Below are 17,377 nucleotides of genomic sequence, written 5' to 3' on the forward strand. Positions count from 1 at the left end.
TAAGCCTCATTGGACTCCATGGAACTTACTTCTGAGTAGACATGGAGAGCCTTTTTGTGACAGTGCTGCTGAAGCATTATTCTTCCAAAATTAGCTGCACATACAGCTCTCATAGATGTTCCACACTATAACCTAATTTCCTTGTACATAATTTCCTAGAGAGAAAAAACCTGAGCATAAGAATGTCTATTTAAGTTTACATCCTATTGAACTGAATGAAAGTCAGTCCTTCAGACATGTTGCCATCACTGTTGTGAGAATAACTGTTCAATTGCTATGCTACAGCACAGCAGCAAGGGGGGGAGGAAGTATTCTTCACCTTGGAAGGTCAAAGGCAGGGATGGTAGATTGGGCTATACCATGAAATATTCCTACAGTGGCTGCTTGATTTAGCTGGCCATAAACCAGACAGGGGTGAACATCTCAGTCCAAAGATTTTGGTCAGTTTACTCCCACCTCAGTCATAAGCCACCATATTTGAACAAAGATTGTTATGAGAATGTTACTGGAGTGAGGGTGGATGTCTCCTGCTGCCTCCATCAACCTCACATGGGATGCAAGGGCTCAAAGAAGGGGTTACAGTGAGCCATTTTTATCACCTACTACTTGTGAAACTAGCATTCCAGCAATTTTCTCCCTTACATTAAAAAGTCCACAGATACACAGCACAATTCTTCTTAGAATTGCAGAATTGGAAGGGACCCTATAGATCGAGTCCAGCCCAACAAGGAGGCACGGTGGGAAATCAAACTCCCCCCTCTGGCTCCATAGCCAGTGAGCCCAATCACTGAGCTATCGTACAAAAGCCTGGTGCAAGGGCTGCACCCTAAAATTTTATGCTAAAGAATGTCTCCTGCTTGGACTGCTGGCAAGTCAGAATTTGGAGACCTTATCAGTGACGCCTACAAGGCAAAACTGCACTATATATCTGACAGGAGACAATTTTGTGTTTGTCAAACATGTATTTGCGTCCTCCAAATAAAACCTTGGAGCAGAGGGGCATCTATTCTTTACCTAAAAGAGAAGCATTTAGAGAAGAGGGAGAAACCTGCCCTGATCTCATACCTTGCTTTGTTTCCCTCATGGCTTTTATTTGGCTTCCCCATTTTGGTGCTCCAAAATCAAGAGTGAGTTCAATCAGTAGTCCTCTTTAGGTGTCCTAAACCACAATCATGTAGAAGGAGCAGGGCATGCACAATCTAGTCCAGTCCTGCCCCCTTCATTCCTAGAGTCACTGGATATTTTGCCTGGGAGGCTTTCTGATGAGGCATTCTAATCATATTCAGCTCAACATGCTTGCCTGGCTCCACATGATTGAAAGCCCTGCCTTATCAGGGCTTCTGATTATGTGAGGGCTGTAAGTGCATTCAGCTGAGTGCAATTAGAATACCTCTTCAGAGCTTCCCTGGCAACACGGGGATTGTGTATGCTGCTCTTGGCCTTCAGTGCCCGACCTTGCTGCGGTGAGAGATTCTACTAACCTTCATTTGAATGCAAGTATAACTTTCCTGTGTAACTCGTTCCGTGTAATCAGGAACTCTGATATAGCATATCGGATTTCTTTCAGTAATTTTTCTAGTACAGAATTGGTCTTCCATTAGAATGGTCAGTATACATTGTGTCTTCTTGTTTATTTATTTACAAGCTCCCCAGTCTCACAAAAGGTCCTAGATATGAGAGTCCCCAGATGAGGAGATAATTCTATAGATTTCTAAAGAAATACAAGGAATCTGTTCAGGTGCTAGCTATTTGTGCATACTCACCATAAAAAAGAGAGAGTATTTTAGTCCAACACTTTATTGTCACTTCCCTCCCCCTCGGACAAATAGAAGGTATTGAGTTTGAAGGGGACTCTGTCATCCCCTTGTGTAAGAGAGAAATGAAACTGAATATAGTGAGCAGTAGGTGCAGGTCCAGCATGCTTTGGGACAGAAGGAACGAGGACAATGCACATAGCTTGAATAGGGGTGTATTCTATAAACAGAGTGGAATGTGCATCCTGTTCACAGAAGGAGGTAGAAGGTAAAGTGTCATGAAACCTTTATGGGAAGAATGGCAGTCAATTTTTTTTTTGGTGGGACTTTTTTGTTGTTTAGTCGTTAAGTCATGTCCGATTCTTCGTGACCCCATGGACCAGAGCACACCAGGCTCTCCTGTCTTCCACTGCCTCCCCAAGTTGGGTCAAATTAATGTTGGTAGCTTCGATGACACTGTCCAACCATCTCATCCTCTGTCATCCCCTTCTCCTCTTGTCCTCACACTTTCCCAACATCAGGGTCTTTTCCAGGGAGTCTTCTCTTCTCATGAGATGGCCAAAGTATTGGAACCTCAGCTTCAGGATCTGTCCTTTCAGTGAGCACTCAGGGTTGATTTCCTTCAGAATGGATAGGTTTGGTCTCCTTGCAGTCCAGGAGACGCTCAAGAGTCTCCTCCAGCACTACAAGTCCAAAGCATCAATTCTTCAGCGGTCAACCTTCTTTATGGTCCAGCTCTCACTTCCATACATCGCTACTGGAAAAACCATAGCTTTGACTATGCAGACCTTTGTTGGCAAGGTGATGTCTCTGCTTTTTAAGATGTTGTCTAGGTTTGTCATCGCTTTCCTCCCAAGAAGCAGGTGTCTTTTAATTTTGTGGCTGCTGTCACCATCTGCAATGATTATGGAACCCCAGAAAGTAAAATCTGGGCTAGGCTGTCCTGAATCAACAGAATCTAGAAGGAATTTCCACACCCTGCAAGATTTTCTACATCCAGGTGAGAGCAAGGCATGGATTGTTTTTTATCACCATGGTCTCCATAATTTGTGTAAAATGTCTCTGTGCTGAACTAATTTTGAGCAGCAAAGCAAACACGCACACATTGGAAGCACAGAATGACAGACTGATTGCTTTTAAAAGACTCAGTCTGTCCCTTCTAATTGAAAAAAATCCATGCAACAAAACAGAAGCTATTGTCACAATTTGTATTTTATGTGTTAAAGCATTACTCATGTTATTTGCAGTTTTGCTTTATAAGTGGATGTGCGCACACAAAATCCTTCTAGTTATTTTATTTTATTGCTTTTACTTTTATGTCTCATTGTTAGCTGCCCAGAGTAGGCTTCAGTCTAGATGGGTGAGGTATAAACAAACAAACAAACAAATTGTTTCCTCTCTGTGGTTGAGAACACCAAAAAATACTTTGCCTTTTTTGGGGGGATGAGGAGAATAATTTTATGTGAGAATTTACATCCTTACTTTTGAGTTAATATACTTCATTGTACTTAAATGCCCATTTTTATTTTGTACATCAGGATTTTGATGAAAGATTAGTATATGCATACTATAATTCATATGCAAAGATACTGCAGAAAATCCCAGTTGGAGTAAAGATATCAGTGCAAGAAGCTGTAGCTGCAGCCAAAGAAAGGAGACAATTCATACCCGGGCTTATCTGTCCTCTGTAGCCCATAATACTATGGACCTGATCATACAGTATCCTCTTCTCTTCTGGTCTATTATGCATAATGATTATCGGCTTTATTAGGTTAGTGGTGCCTAAGCATCTTCTGGATTATCTGGGTATTCTCTGAACTCCCTCCAATTATGTATTCTTCCTTACCTGTCAAAAAATATGTAGCACTTGATTCTGTTACCTCCAGTTTATCTGTGTCTCACCTAATTTTTTCTTATTTTCTAATGTTAAACATCTGATGGTCTGTGACCACAGTGTTTGTGTGGGGAGGATCCACTTGTTTGGCCACATACAGGCTCTTCTTTCCAATAATTATTGCACAAGGATATTGCACAAGAATTGTTGGGAGATGCAAGTCCCAACAAGGAAGCACACATTGCTGATTGGCAAAGCATCTAGGAAGATTTATTTATTTATTTGCGAACTTCCCAACCCAACATCCGCCTGTTTAGAGGCTGTTGAAAACATATTCTGTAATGCAGATAGTGCAGCCTTTAATAATTCAGTCTGGGAAATAAACATTTATTATTTAGTTAATTATTTAAAATTATTTAAAATATTCTTACTTTGCTTTTCTGCTCAAAAAGACAGAAGGTAGCTTATAATATTAAAAAAATAAACAGCATTACAAACTAAGAACAATACATTATTACAATATTTTGAAAGAATAAAATGGGTTAGGGTTAGTATTTAAAACTAGTAGGCAAAAAACAGTACTAAAACAAATCAAGAACAACAAAAATATATCAGTCCCATTTTAAGAACCCACTCTTAGCAGCCAGTCATGTCACCAATATGCTGATGACGCCCAGCTCTACATCTCCTTTTTTCCATCTGCGGTGGATGCCGTTCCATCCCTTGGGTGCTGCCTGGAGGTCGTTCTGCAATGGATGCGGTCCAATAGACTAAAGTTGAACTGGGACAAGACGGCGGTCCTGCAGGTGGGTGGCCCCGATGTCAGTGGCTTGGGGAATTCCCTTTCTTTTGGGGGGGGTGACTCTCACCACAAAGAATTCAGTTCGCAGTCTGGGGTCCATCTTGACCCGGCTCTTAATATGGAGACCCAGGTAGCGTCCGTGGTTCAGTCTGTCCATTTACATCTTCGGCGGATGGCCCAGCTGCGTCCCTATCTAGACGTGGGGGCACTCACCACATTGGTCCATGTGCTCATAGTCTCAAGAATAGACTACTGTAGCACTCTCTACATGGGGCTTCCTTTGAGACTGATGCAGAAGCTCCAGATGGTCCAGAACACAGTGGCCAGGCTATTAACAGGGGTGAAAATATTTCAGCGTATTTCCCCCACCTAGGCTGCCTTACACTGGCTACCTATTCACTTCCACACTGATTTCAAGGTGTTAACCATTACATGCAAAGCCCTTAACGGTTTAGGCCCTCGATACCTGGCAGAGCACATTCTTCTGCCCAGTTCTATCCATATTACCCACTCCAGTCAGGCCGGGTGGCTGAGGGGCCTAATGCCAAGAGAGGCCTGGTGGGAAAAAACTAGAAATTGGGCCTTCTCAGCAGTGGCCCCTCACCTCTGGAACAACTTATCTGTAGAGATCCACCTGGCTCCCTTGCTGAGGGCCTTCAAGACTAAGTTGAAGACATGGCTATACAGGCTGGCCTTACCTACAGCCATTACTTAGCCTATCTCCCCTTTTCTTTTCTTTTTCTCCCTCTTTCTTCTTTTTCTTATTTTCTTCCTTTCCCATCTTGGACTCTGTGATTAATCTAGATTTTATCTTAGTTTATTTTTATGTTATATGTAAACCGCCCAGACACATTCTAGATTGGGAGTAAATAAATAAATAAATATTGTTATTATTATTGAATAACAGCAAAGATGAGGCCGTCCTGGCCTCCTGTGGGAGAAGGCCCTCTCTTGTGTCCCCACCAAATGCATGTGTGAGGGTCGTGGGACTTTGAGATAGTTTGAACCCAAGCCATATAGGCCAAGCTATAAATTGTGCCAAGAAATGGACCAACAAATGTTTTATGCAATCCAAATTTGAACCATTAACTCTTAACGTTGATGCCCTTTGTGCCTCCCCTGCCTCTCCCTATTTCTATCTACCTGATGGAGATATGAACATATTGTTTCCAGAAGGCTTTTGAGGTCCCCACCGAGTCCCCCAGTAGCAAGTTTCCTAGCAGTGGTCTAAATAAATCAAATCTAAGTAATTTGGGGAACAGATATAAAGCATATAGTCTGGAGTATGGGGAGAGGTTCCGTCTACAGAACTATACACAAATACGGTAAATACAAGCTTTCCTAAACATCATTGGCACTCTGTTAGATTTCATCAAGAGCTTCACTACTCATATATTAATCCAGCGTAAATCACACATTTGAGAATCTTCCCTTTAAATATTTCTTGGCCAACCATTACTGCCAACCAATGCTGCACTAACTTGATATCGTTTTCTAGTTAGGTAGTAATTTGTAAGCCACAATCTGTTGATTTATTCTCTTTAGTAAATAAATTCTTTTTTGTTTCAGGTGAAATCAGCAGATGATTGTTCAATACTGCTATTTGATTTACTGTATTTGATACTATTTTCCATTATACTAACTTCCTGAATAAAATGGCAGGTTTCTAATATTTTCTGCAACCAGATGTTGGGAAAATGCTTCTCCGTGGTTTTATTTTGGTTCTGAATAGTTAAAAGATTCATTCGTTCATGTACTCAAGTTAGGAATTGCCCTACAGCTAACATACTCAAGATGACATTAATAAAGAATGGATAAAATATGAAGCACAATAAAAATCAATAAAATAGAATAAGAAAGCAGCAATAAAAGACAATTATAAAAGTAGAAAGTGACTATTAAAAGTAATAAATACTCAAAAAGATTTTTTTTAAAAAAACTACAGAATTAGGAGTAAAACATATAAAAGCATACATTTAAAATATACAGTAAGTGGCAGCAAAAAAAGTGTAGCAAGTTGAAAGGTATAATAATAGGTCTCATATTGATTCTGAAAACGTCAATGAAGAAGGAAGGCACTAGGTGGAGCTCTTTGGGAACATCATTCCACAATGAGGGGTTACCAGTGCGAAGGTCTGCTAATAAATACCTCTCTGTGAGGGCACTCAGAGCAGAACATCCAATGGCAATCCTGATGCTCAGGTAGGAACATATGGGAAGAGGTGGTTCTTCTAGCATTGCAATTAATGGGTTCATAAGTTAAAGCAAGCAATCTAAACTAGGTCCAAAGTGATACAATAGCCAGTAATGATGATATAGTTCTGGAATCATATCCTTTCCCAGTTATTCCTCTTGCTGCAAGCTTTTGCGTAAATGGAGTTTTTTATACTATCATCAATGGCAGCCTGATATACAAAGTGTTGCAAAACACTAATTGGGTGGTTAATGGGAGTGGGTGTGAGTGAATCACTAAAAGCAAGCTATCACTTACCACCTTTGGCCATAGTTAGCTTAGCACCATGCCACACAGATCCATAATATGGTACCTTCCAGAATAGAATGACAACCACTATTTCAGAAAGATGAACCATCAGCCCATAAGCAGTGTCTTCATCTTACCTGGACTGAGTTTCAATTTATTAGTCTTCCATCAGACCATTACTACAGCTAGGTATTGAATAAATACTTCATGCTTTACCCAAGCATTATTTTAAAAAAACAAAATAGACCTGAGTGTCACTAGCATACTGATGGCATGTTATCCTAAATCTCTGGATAATGTTAGCAAGTGTAGCGGGGAAGATGACACTCTACACAGTATAACTGAAGCAGTCAAGCAAACATGTCTGATCATAGCCTTCTGAAAATGTTTGTGCAAATAGAAGCAGAACCACTATAAAACCTCCTGTCCCTTCCCAATTGAGACATTTTCCCCAGAAGAATACTGTGGTTGATGGCATCACAACCCATTGAGAGACTAAGAATTAATAGGATTGCTTCCACTTGTCTCTCTCCTGACATACGTCATACGCTACAGTGATCAATGCAGTTTTGGTGGCAACATGAAACCTAAATACTTGCTGAAATAGATCCATAAAATAATTGTCATCTAAGAGGGTCTGGATCTGTCTGGCTACCACTAGCTCATACTTCCAGTTCAGAAATGGGTTGTGAACATTGACTGATATAGTTGTGATTGTGTTCTGATCCAGAACTGAGTTGTCTTGTTTTTCAGATCTGTTTGCATTACCATCACGTTTAGGCTGCACCTTGGAAAGGAAGGTTGAAAAGGAAGTGAGAAGTAGGTAGAGGTTACATTAATATTCATTTCACAATATTTGTTTGACGTTTATGCATGTTTGTTAATGAGCAGATAATGCCAAAGAGCCTGTAAATCTCCAGTAATTTTCTTTTGAAACGGAAAATAAAGTGACTGCATTGAATTTTCGTCCCTACTGCAAAGGTAAAGCATAAAACAATGCTATTAATACCTTTTGGAAACCTCACTAAATTCTCTTTGATATTTTTGATGAGCATTTCTTCTGTGCTCAAATGCTTCATGGTCTGTATGTAATATGCATATCCTTTCGAGAAAGATGTGCTGGCTGAACCAACCAACCAACCAACCAACCAACCAACCAACCAACCAACCAACCAACCAACCAACCAACCAACCAACCAACCAACCTACCAACCAACCAACCAACCAACCAACCAACCAACCAACCAACCTACCTACCTACCTACCTACCTACCTACCTACCTACCTACCTACCTACCTACCTACCTACCTACCTACCTACCTACCTACCTATCATCTCTGATAACAACCTATCACAAACACACACAAAACATTTTCTTCCTTCTAAAGCTCTGAGCATGATTGTATTTGTGGTAGCAATGTGGACTCAGTTGGAGAAATGAAATTGCAATTAAAGCAACAAATACTCATTACCACAATCTACGATCAGCTGGAAACACAATAAGCAATGGCTTTGCCGTAAGGCAATAGCACTGTTTTCATAATATTTCTATGCAACTCTGGCAGAGATGGGTATGAAAGTTTGATCCCGAACACGGCAGATATTCCTGATAATAAAATACAAATAAAAGCCAAGTTTAAAATTAGGATGTATTTGTCTCAGGAATACAAAACAACTAAAAAACATTGCCCTCATATTATTTTTCTTGTTCACATTTTTTTCCTTGTAGATCACCATTTCCAGAGAATGATACCCTTTCTTTATGGCCAGTTAAAATGACAAGGATATAATGTATCTTGTAAGATACATTGACAGCACATACAAATATAATATACTGTATTTTACATTTCACTTCTATATCAACAGCTACATACTGCATTCACATGTAACACCAGTGACACATCAGAAATAAAAGTAGTATAGCATCTTCAAGGCAACAGATTTATTGCAGTATGAGATTTTGAGGATTACAGCCTACTCTTTTCCAGACTCGTGGGATCAAAAAAGTACTATGGCCTCAAAATCAATACAACATGCTGAATACAGGAAAACAACAAGCAAGGTTTATCTACAGGCATCTACCACCTGTTAGCAGATTGGCATTGTCAACATTTGTGGGGCAGGGAGGACAAGAAGAATACAAGAAGGATCTTATGCCTTTGGATTTGCTAACAAATAACTACCTGCCACCCCACCCTGATGGCAAAGTCCACATTACTCTGATATTCGTTGGCTGTTGATGCGAGGCTTTTAATGGATGGGTATTACACGTTCTCATACATGTGTTTTTAAATTGCAATTTAATGCAGTACTGCTTTAGTATAATAACTAAGTATTATAATTTGTTTAGTTGTGTTTTAGCATTATAACTATGTGCAGTTTTTATCTGTAGCTGTTTTAAATTTGGTTGCTAACCATCTTGAGACTTTGACAGAAATTCAGGATCTCTAAATAGTAAGATTATGGGCAAAAATGATCAGCAAGGTTGAACTCTTGAATAAGAATGCATTAGTTGTGTAAAGGATAATACATATAGCTCTCAAGATGGATTCTGGTGAGGTCCAGTGCCATCTGTTTCTCAGCAATTGTACAATGTAGTGCTCCAGTCAAATCCTGATCTGTGCCCGAGCCAGACCTGTTTAGTCTAGCAGTAGGGCTACTACTTTTTGGATGGCGTTGGGGCCATTCCCTAACGGATGGGAGGGTCACATTAGGGGAGATCACACTGTTAAAGTGATTTTTTCTGATGCAATTAGATGTGCACATTTTTCACCATCTGATCACATCATGTAATAGTACTAATCATGTGCCATCAAGTCAATTCTGACTTATGATGACTAGACATGGGATATTCATACAGTGGTGCCCCGCTTGACGATTACACCAGTAGACAACGAAATCGCTTCACGATGTTTCAGTGGGGAAAATCCGCTTCACAACAACCGGTTCCCTGCTGCGGAAACTGATTTTTCACTTCCCGACGATCAAAAAAATGGCCACCTGCTGTTTTCCAGACCTATTTCCGGAAGACAGTGATCGAAAATGGCTTTCCCTATGGAGGATCTTCGCTTTACGATGAGGTATTTCGCCCATTGGAATGCATTGAACCGGTTTTCAATGCATTTCAATGGGCTTTTTACTTTCGCTTGACGACAATATCGCTTAACAGCGATTTTAACGGAATGGATTAACGTCGTCAAGTGGAGTACCACTGTATTTGTATCCTGAGAGATGCGAATACGAATATCCCATGACTTGACTTGACGGCACATGATTATTACTATTACATAATAATAATGTTACTATTCTGATGGATATGAATACAAATATTGGCACCACAGGTGCCTGCAGAAACTGGACTCTCCCCCCAGAACCAGCCAGTCCACTTACCAGTCTTCTGTGATTGGCACTATGCAACTGATGATGGCTGTGTGCACCACACAGAGAGAGGTAAGTGGAGCAGTGGCTTCTGGGGGGTGGGATTCAGTTCCCGCTAGAAAATTTTGTATCCTGAGGGATACAAACACAAATACCCCATGTCTAGTGATGACCTTTTTCAGAGTTTTCTAGACAGAGAATATTCAGAAATGATTTACCATTCCCTTCGGGACACATCCTGAGACTGTGCAGCTTGCTCAAGGCCACACAGGCAGACGTTTCTGGAATGCACAGTGGGGAATCAACCTCCCAACCTCTAGCTCTAAACTACTGAGCTATCCAACCACTTCTGTACTATTGATCTTGCTTTGCTATTCCTCTTAAAAGACCAGTATTTTACTGTGATATTTACCTAGTATTGATTGCCAACTCAGACTATAGGAGATGTGGATGATGCACCCTGCTTGAGATTTCTGGCATCTGGCTGTCTCGAGATGCGCTTCAACTAACATGAACCAAGCTTTATGTAAAAACTGTGCTGGGCATGGAGGTCATTAGAACTGGAAAGCAGCACTAACAGTACTTTTAACTTCTATTCAGTTCAAGGTGAAATGGGCATATGCCTAATTTTCTCCCATTAAATTCAGTGAGATGTAGAAGTGCTGAATTTCAGCTTGATTGTGCCCTGCACAGCCACAATAATTTATTCATGCAGAGAAAAATGAAAGTGTATCTTTTATGAGATTTATCTTTATCTATAGCAAACAAACCTTCAATTAATTCTTCATCTTTGAGGTTCTGGAGATTTGACAATGGCATTAGGGGATTATTTTTATTAACCTCCATTAATTTGGTATTGCACCTTCTTTGATAACAAAAGGATTGCTACAAAGAATTTGTTTTTATTAGAAGACATGAGTGAATGTAATTAAACCTGTATAACAAAGTGGAAGAGAAATGACAATATTGGTTGGAGAATTAATAAGAAACTAAGTGACTATAATAGACTTTGGAGGTACATCAAGCATCCCAGTATCCCTTCCAGTGGTAGAAGTTAAAATTATTATCTTGAGAGGCTGCATTGGCACAACTTCTCCTGCTGTATCCCAAGATTTTTACCTAACATCAGACCTCTACGACTGATTTTCCCTGTATAAGATTTATTTGTTTTCTTGTGGAATTTTATCAAATGAGTTTGATTAAGCTTTCATTGCTTTCAACATAATGGTGGATCCACTCATGAACTTACCTTTGTCAGCGTGGATCGCCTTTGCCTCCTTCCCTGGGATGGTGAGAGACATCTTGAATATCACAAGAGTGTTCCTGGAGGGGAGGGGGGAATAAATGAGGTACTCAATTGCTGTTTCCCCCTCCCTCCATCCTCTTCCTTGCTGGCAACCCACCCACCCTATTTTCTAATGTGACTGGATAGGAATTTTTGACCCATATCTTGAATGACTTTTGGATGTGGGGATTTTTCACCTATCCCACACTGGAGCAGGTGCGATGGCATTTTGAGAGGTGGAAATATTTGGTCATACAGGTGGGTAGTGCGGATAGAACAGGTTTCGATGAGTCAATCACAGGTAATGTATAGCTCATCTGACCTCCCAGCACTGCGGATCATGTGATTACAGTGCTTGGGGGGAAAGAGGCACTGGGGCCACACCCAGACCAACAGTCAACATGCAGAAAGTGGCTCAAGGTCCGTGGGTGGTCAAATTTGGGCCGGACAGGTTCTCGCTGTCTTCACAACCATGAGAACTTGGGGCTAGGGACTCGCCCATTTGTTGTTAAGGGGTCCGTTGAGACCTCTGTGCTTAAACCTGATTGTGCACTACAGCAGGACCCTACAAGAATGATTAATTAATAATAAAGTATGGACCATGCTTATCCCATAATACTTGTCTCGTGTCATTATTCCAGGGTAAGAGGGCAATGATCCATTGAATTGTAGCACTTTGCTATGGATGGAAGTCTATTTTACTTGTTTATTTAAAATATTTCACCCCACCTTTCTCCTAAAAAAGGATCCAAGAGGGCTTACAGCAGTGGTTCCCAAACATTTTGGATTTTGCGGCTCCCTTGATTCGCTGACCACCGGCCATGACTCCCCTTGCTCAGATGGGCCATCAGGGGTCTCACTGGCACCAGGGGCACAACCTTGATACCCCTTCCCAGCCATACCATCTCCTCCCTGCCCCACACAATATCCCTGAGAGCCCAGCTCCTTCTCTAGGTCCTAATGTAGGAAACTCTGAAGCCCAGTGGGCAAGAGTCTCCACCAGGGACCCAGAGATAATGCAAGGAGAAACAGGCACATGACCTTCACTTCCAGTCCCTGATTGACATAGAGCTACAAACAGCTACTCTATATAGAGCTGAGAACAGCTTCATAGCTCTATGTTCCATCCCTTTTCCAATGGCTCCCCTGGCTTGGATCCCAGTCACTATGTGTCGCACAGTTTGGGAACCCTGGCTTATGGTATTAAAAGTATAGAGTATGAAAAACTAAGAATAATAAATTAGTACAATATTTTTAAAGAATTGAATGAATATAATATTAAAGATAGTTGAGAAAACAGCACTAAAACATATTTAAAAGAACAAAAACACAAGAATTCTGATTTAAAAACTCTTTTCATTACACTGGTCTACAATTTTTTTAGAAGTCATCAGCTTCAGAAATAAATTGTGCCATCTATTATGTATTTTGATGTGCTGAATTCAAATATGTCAATTAAAACAACTGATTGGCAACTGTTTCCAATATATCTACATTTTTACATTTTACATCTATGTATATTATGTAGATAGTAAACTTTTTCCAATAAATTGTAAACCTAGGTATTTTCATGTGTTTATGGTTACCTTATGTGATGAGATTTCAACTGTCCTATTTATGTAACACTTTAAAAATCAGCAAAAGCATTATATAAGTAAAATGTATTGTGAAACAAAAGGCATAAAACTATTTTGTACATAGTTTAGTCCTATTCGGAGTCTACTTGGCACTTCTTGGATTGTCTCTTGTATTCATTAAATGAAGCATCTCTTGTCACTGTCCAGCAATTGTCTGCAAGCAATCATGGGGTAGCTCCATTTGCCCTGATAGCATTTCTTCATTGTTGCAATCTCCCGGTGAAATTGCTCACCATGCTCATTGTTCACTGCTCTGCAGTTTTGTGGAAAAAAATCTGGATGAGAGTGTGAAACATGTATCTTCAGTGACATGTTGCAACAAAGGCTTTTGTATCCCTTGAGGAGGTTTTCCACCAACAACCTGCAGTTGTTTCCAAGAAAATTTAGTGCCACTAACTGGAAGGCTTTCCATGTTGTCTTTTCCTTGCCACATAATGCATGGTCAAATGTATCCTCTCAAAGAAGTTCACGAATCTAAGGACCAACAAAGACACCTTCATTTATCTTAGCTTCACTTAACCTTGGAAAATTTCCATGGAGGTACTTGAGAGCTGCTTGTGTTTTGTCCATGGCCTTGACAAAATTCTTCATCAGACTGAGCTTGAAGTGTAAAGGTGGTCATAAAATCTTCCTTGATTCAACAACTGATAGATGCTCCTTTTCCTCCCAGACTCCAATGACTGACGGAGTGGCCAATTTATTTATTTATTTATTTATTTATTTATTTATTTATTTATTTATTTATTTATTTATTTATTTATTTATTTATTTATTTAACTTTTATGCCGCCCACACTACCCGAAGGTCTCTGGGCGGCTTACAGCATTTAAAATACAAGAAATGATGTAGTGGGAATTTCTTGCACAACTATCCCATCTGAAGAGAAAACAGCAGAACTTTGTGTGTCCAGTCTGCAGACCAAGCAAGAGAACAACAATCTTCACATCACCACAAAGCTGCCACAGATGTTGGTCATAGTTTATGCACCTCAAAAGCTGTTTCATGTTGTCATACGTTTCCGTCATATGAACTGCATGACCAACTGGAATTGATGGCAAAACATTTCCATTATGCAGCAAAACAGCTTTAAGACATTTTCAATGAACCAATGAACAGTCTCCACTCGTCTTGATCATGAACAATGTTGGGGGCTGCCATCATACCATCAATGTTGCTGCAAGCTAAAATTGTTCTGCCTAAAAGGCAAGTACTGTCCAAACTCAGTTATAGATGAATTCATAGTTCCAGCCGAATATATACTTTAGTCAGTTCTGGTTTAAACTGAGATCTCTTCCCTTTATTATTCGCCTCCATTCCCAAGTCAAGGGTCATATCGTATGTACTGACCCAATAGCATATTTTGAAAACTAGAGTCAATCATAAATTTTAAGCATCGTTTTCCTTCTCAGTGACCCAGAATTAGTAAAGTTTGACTACATTTATTTCTGAATCATTTTGGCTGTGGACCAGTGTTATCATTGCTGGTTTTCACCAACAATAGTTTCCTTGACATTTCTTGTTATTTATATTGTATTGATTGACCAATTATGCAGTTAAGCTTTCCTCTGGATTTTAAAATACATATGATATAGACCATAAACTGGGATATTCCAGTTGTTTAGGTATCTGGCTATGGAGCCAGATATCAGGAGTTTGATTCCTCACTGTGCCTTCTTGACAGGGGGTGGACCCAATGATTAATAGGGTCTTTTCCAACTCTGCAGTTCTGAGATGATGGTGATGATGACTGCATAATAAAACCAAAATAAACCAGCAGCAAGAGTAAAAGCAGTGCAGCATATAAAACCGGAGCAATGGACTTCATGTTGATGCTGTCTTGGAAAAGTAACCAATAGATTTTTTAAATAAAGTAACATAACAAAGTCATAAAACAGATCCTTATAATAGTGTGTCACATTCCTTTTAAAATTCATTTTACTGTTCATTATATTTCAATGACTGATACAATCCAAGCAAACTGTGGCATTAATGCTGCTTGTTGGCCTCACTCTTAGGTTAGGGAATATGCTATTTTTGGCATGAAGGAGATATTTTGCCATCTGGAAGTGGTATCACAGGCTTAATTGGTGTAGCAAGGGATGAGAAAATAAAGAACATGTTTGCTTGTGGGCTTGGCATGCTAGTCCATTCATCTTTTTATCTCCTTCTAAACAGGATGGCACAATATACACATGCGGCATGTCCAATGCAAACATAAATGAACCTAGGTCCAAGGAGTGATAATAGTGTTCAACAGCTATAGGTGGCTGTACTGACTTTCCCCCCTAAAGCTGCCAAATCATATGTATGAACGTACACCAGGGGGAAAAAATCCTTCATCAGCATCTCTTCTAAATTCACAAATAATGGGAACTATGAGTGGCCTCTGTGTATGCTATAAGTAACGTGTTTGGGTTTGGTTTGTGTTTTTTTTACAGATATTGGAAGTGCAAAATTGCTACAAGACGGAGGTACTGAGGGTGGGCCCTCCCACAGTTGGGGATCTGGGAAACTCCCTCTCTTTTGGGGGGGTGACTCTACCTGCCAAGGATGGGGTCCGCAGTTTGGGGATCCATTTGGACCCGGCGCTCACCATGGAAACACAGGTGGCGTTGGTGGTCTGCTCCACCTTTTTTCATCTCAGGCGGATAGCCCAGCTGCGGCCCTACCTTGATGTGGGGGCGCTCACTACCTTGGTGCATGCGCTCGTAATCTCAAGATTAGACCACTGTAATGCGCTCTACGTGGGGCTTCCTTTGAGGCTGTTGCGGAAACTACAGGTGGTGCAGAATACGGCGGCCAGATTACTTAGTGGAGTGAGAAAACTCCAACATATCTCACCCACTCTGGCCGCATTGCATTGGCTGCCCATCCGATTCTGCATCTACTTCAAAGTGTTGACGCTTATGTATAAAGCCCTAAACGGTTTAGGGCCTCGATATCTGGTGGAACGCCTACTTCCACCAAGTTCTACCCATGTCACTCGTGCGAGCCAGGAGGTGAGGCTGAGGAGCCTAACGCCGAGGGAGGCCTTGAAGGAGAAGACAAGAAATCGGGCCTTCTCGGCGGTGGCTCCTCGCCTCTGGAACAATCTACCTCCTGGGATTCGCAGGGCTCCCTCGCTGGGTATTTTTAAGAATCAATTAAAAACATGGATGTTTTGGCAGGCCTTTCCTCCAGACAATTCCTGATGTTTCTCTTCTTTTCCTCTCCACTTGGTTTCTATCTTTGTAAAGTTTTTATTATTTATGCTATTTTATATATGTATATTTTTATTATTTGATGATTGTTAGCCACCTAGAGTGGTCCTGAGTTGGCTAGATAGGCAGGATATAAGACAGACAGACAGACAGACAGACAGACAGACAGACAGACAGATAGATAGATAGATAGATAGATAGATAGATAGATAGATAGATAGATAGATAGATAGATAGATAGATAGATAGATAGATAGATAGATAGATAGATAGATAGATAGATAGATAGATAGATAGATAGATAGATAGATAGATAGATAGATAGATAGATAGATAGATAGATAGATAGATCCATATGGGGAAAGTACACCATGCCCCTGGCATTCAACATGATGGCCAGTATATCTGGAGAAAGAGACTTTTATTCCATCTAACATACAAGCCCCTTCAAGCATTCAGAGAAGGCCTCTTCTTAGCTTCATCAAATATGGAGGCACATTTTGTGGGGATATGGCGGGGGGCTTCCCAGTTGTTGTTTTCAGCCTGTGGAAACTGTATTTTAATAGAAAACTATTAGAACGACCTGTTTTATCAAAAAGAACAAAGGGAGTTGTTTCTAGGTAGAATTCTAAGTGTTGCTTGTAACCTGTACAACTTAGGTCCTGAGTATCTGTAGGGTTGTATTTGCCAATACAAATCTGCCTGGGATCTCAACTCTTCAAATGGAGGCTCTTCTCTCAGTCTAATCCCCACCTCAGAATCACATTTGATGGGGACATGAGAAAGGGCCTTCTCAGTAGCTGTTTCTGGGTTGTGGTGCCATTTTCCAAAGGAGACTAGACGGCCACCTTGCCAAAAAGCAAAGGCCTTTTCAGGTCAACTTTCCTTCAGGCCAACAAGGTCAACAGGGAAATTTTTTTTAAGGCAGTGCCGATACTCTTTTTATTGATATGAGTTTGAATTCTTTTCTGTTTAGTTTTGTAATTGTCCTTTACTATTACTGG

The 17,377-nt window shown here is 40.4% G+C and overlaps 1 long non-coding RNA gene across 1 annotated transcript; it reads left to right on the forward strand.

Annotated features, from left to right (window-relative positions):
* The first annotated feature begins 3,558 nt into the window (after positions 1-3,558).
* Positions 3,559-9,067, forward strand: LOC140707592 (uncharacterized). Its single transcript, XR_012087740.2, has 3 exons — positions 3,559-4,394; positions 7,626-7,691; positions 8,862-9,067. It is a non-coding gene; the product is annotated as an uncharacterized LOC140707592 (long non-coding RNA).
* The last annotated feature ends 8,310 nt before the right edge of the window (positions 9,068-17,377 follow it).

This window comes from Pogona vitticeps, chromosome 5 (genome assembly GCF_051106095.1).
Source record: "Pogona vitticeps strain Pit_001003342236 chromosome 5, PviZW2.1, whole genome shotgun sequence".
Taxonomy (NCBI): domain Eukaryota; kingdom Metazoa; phylum Chordata; class Lepidosauria; order Squamata; family Agamidae; genus Pogona; species Pogona vitticeps.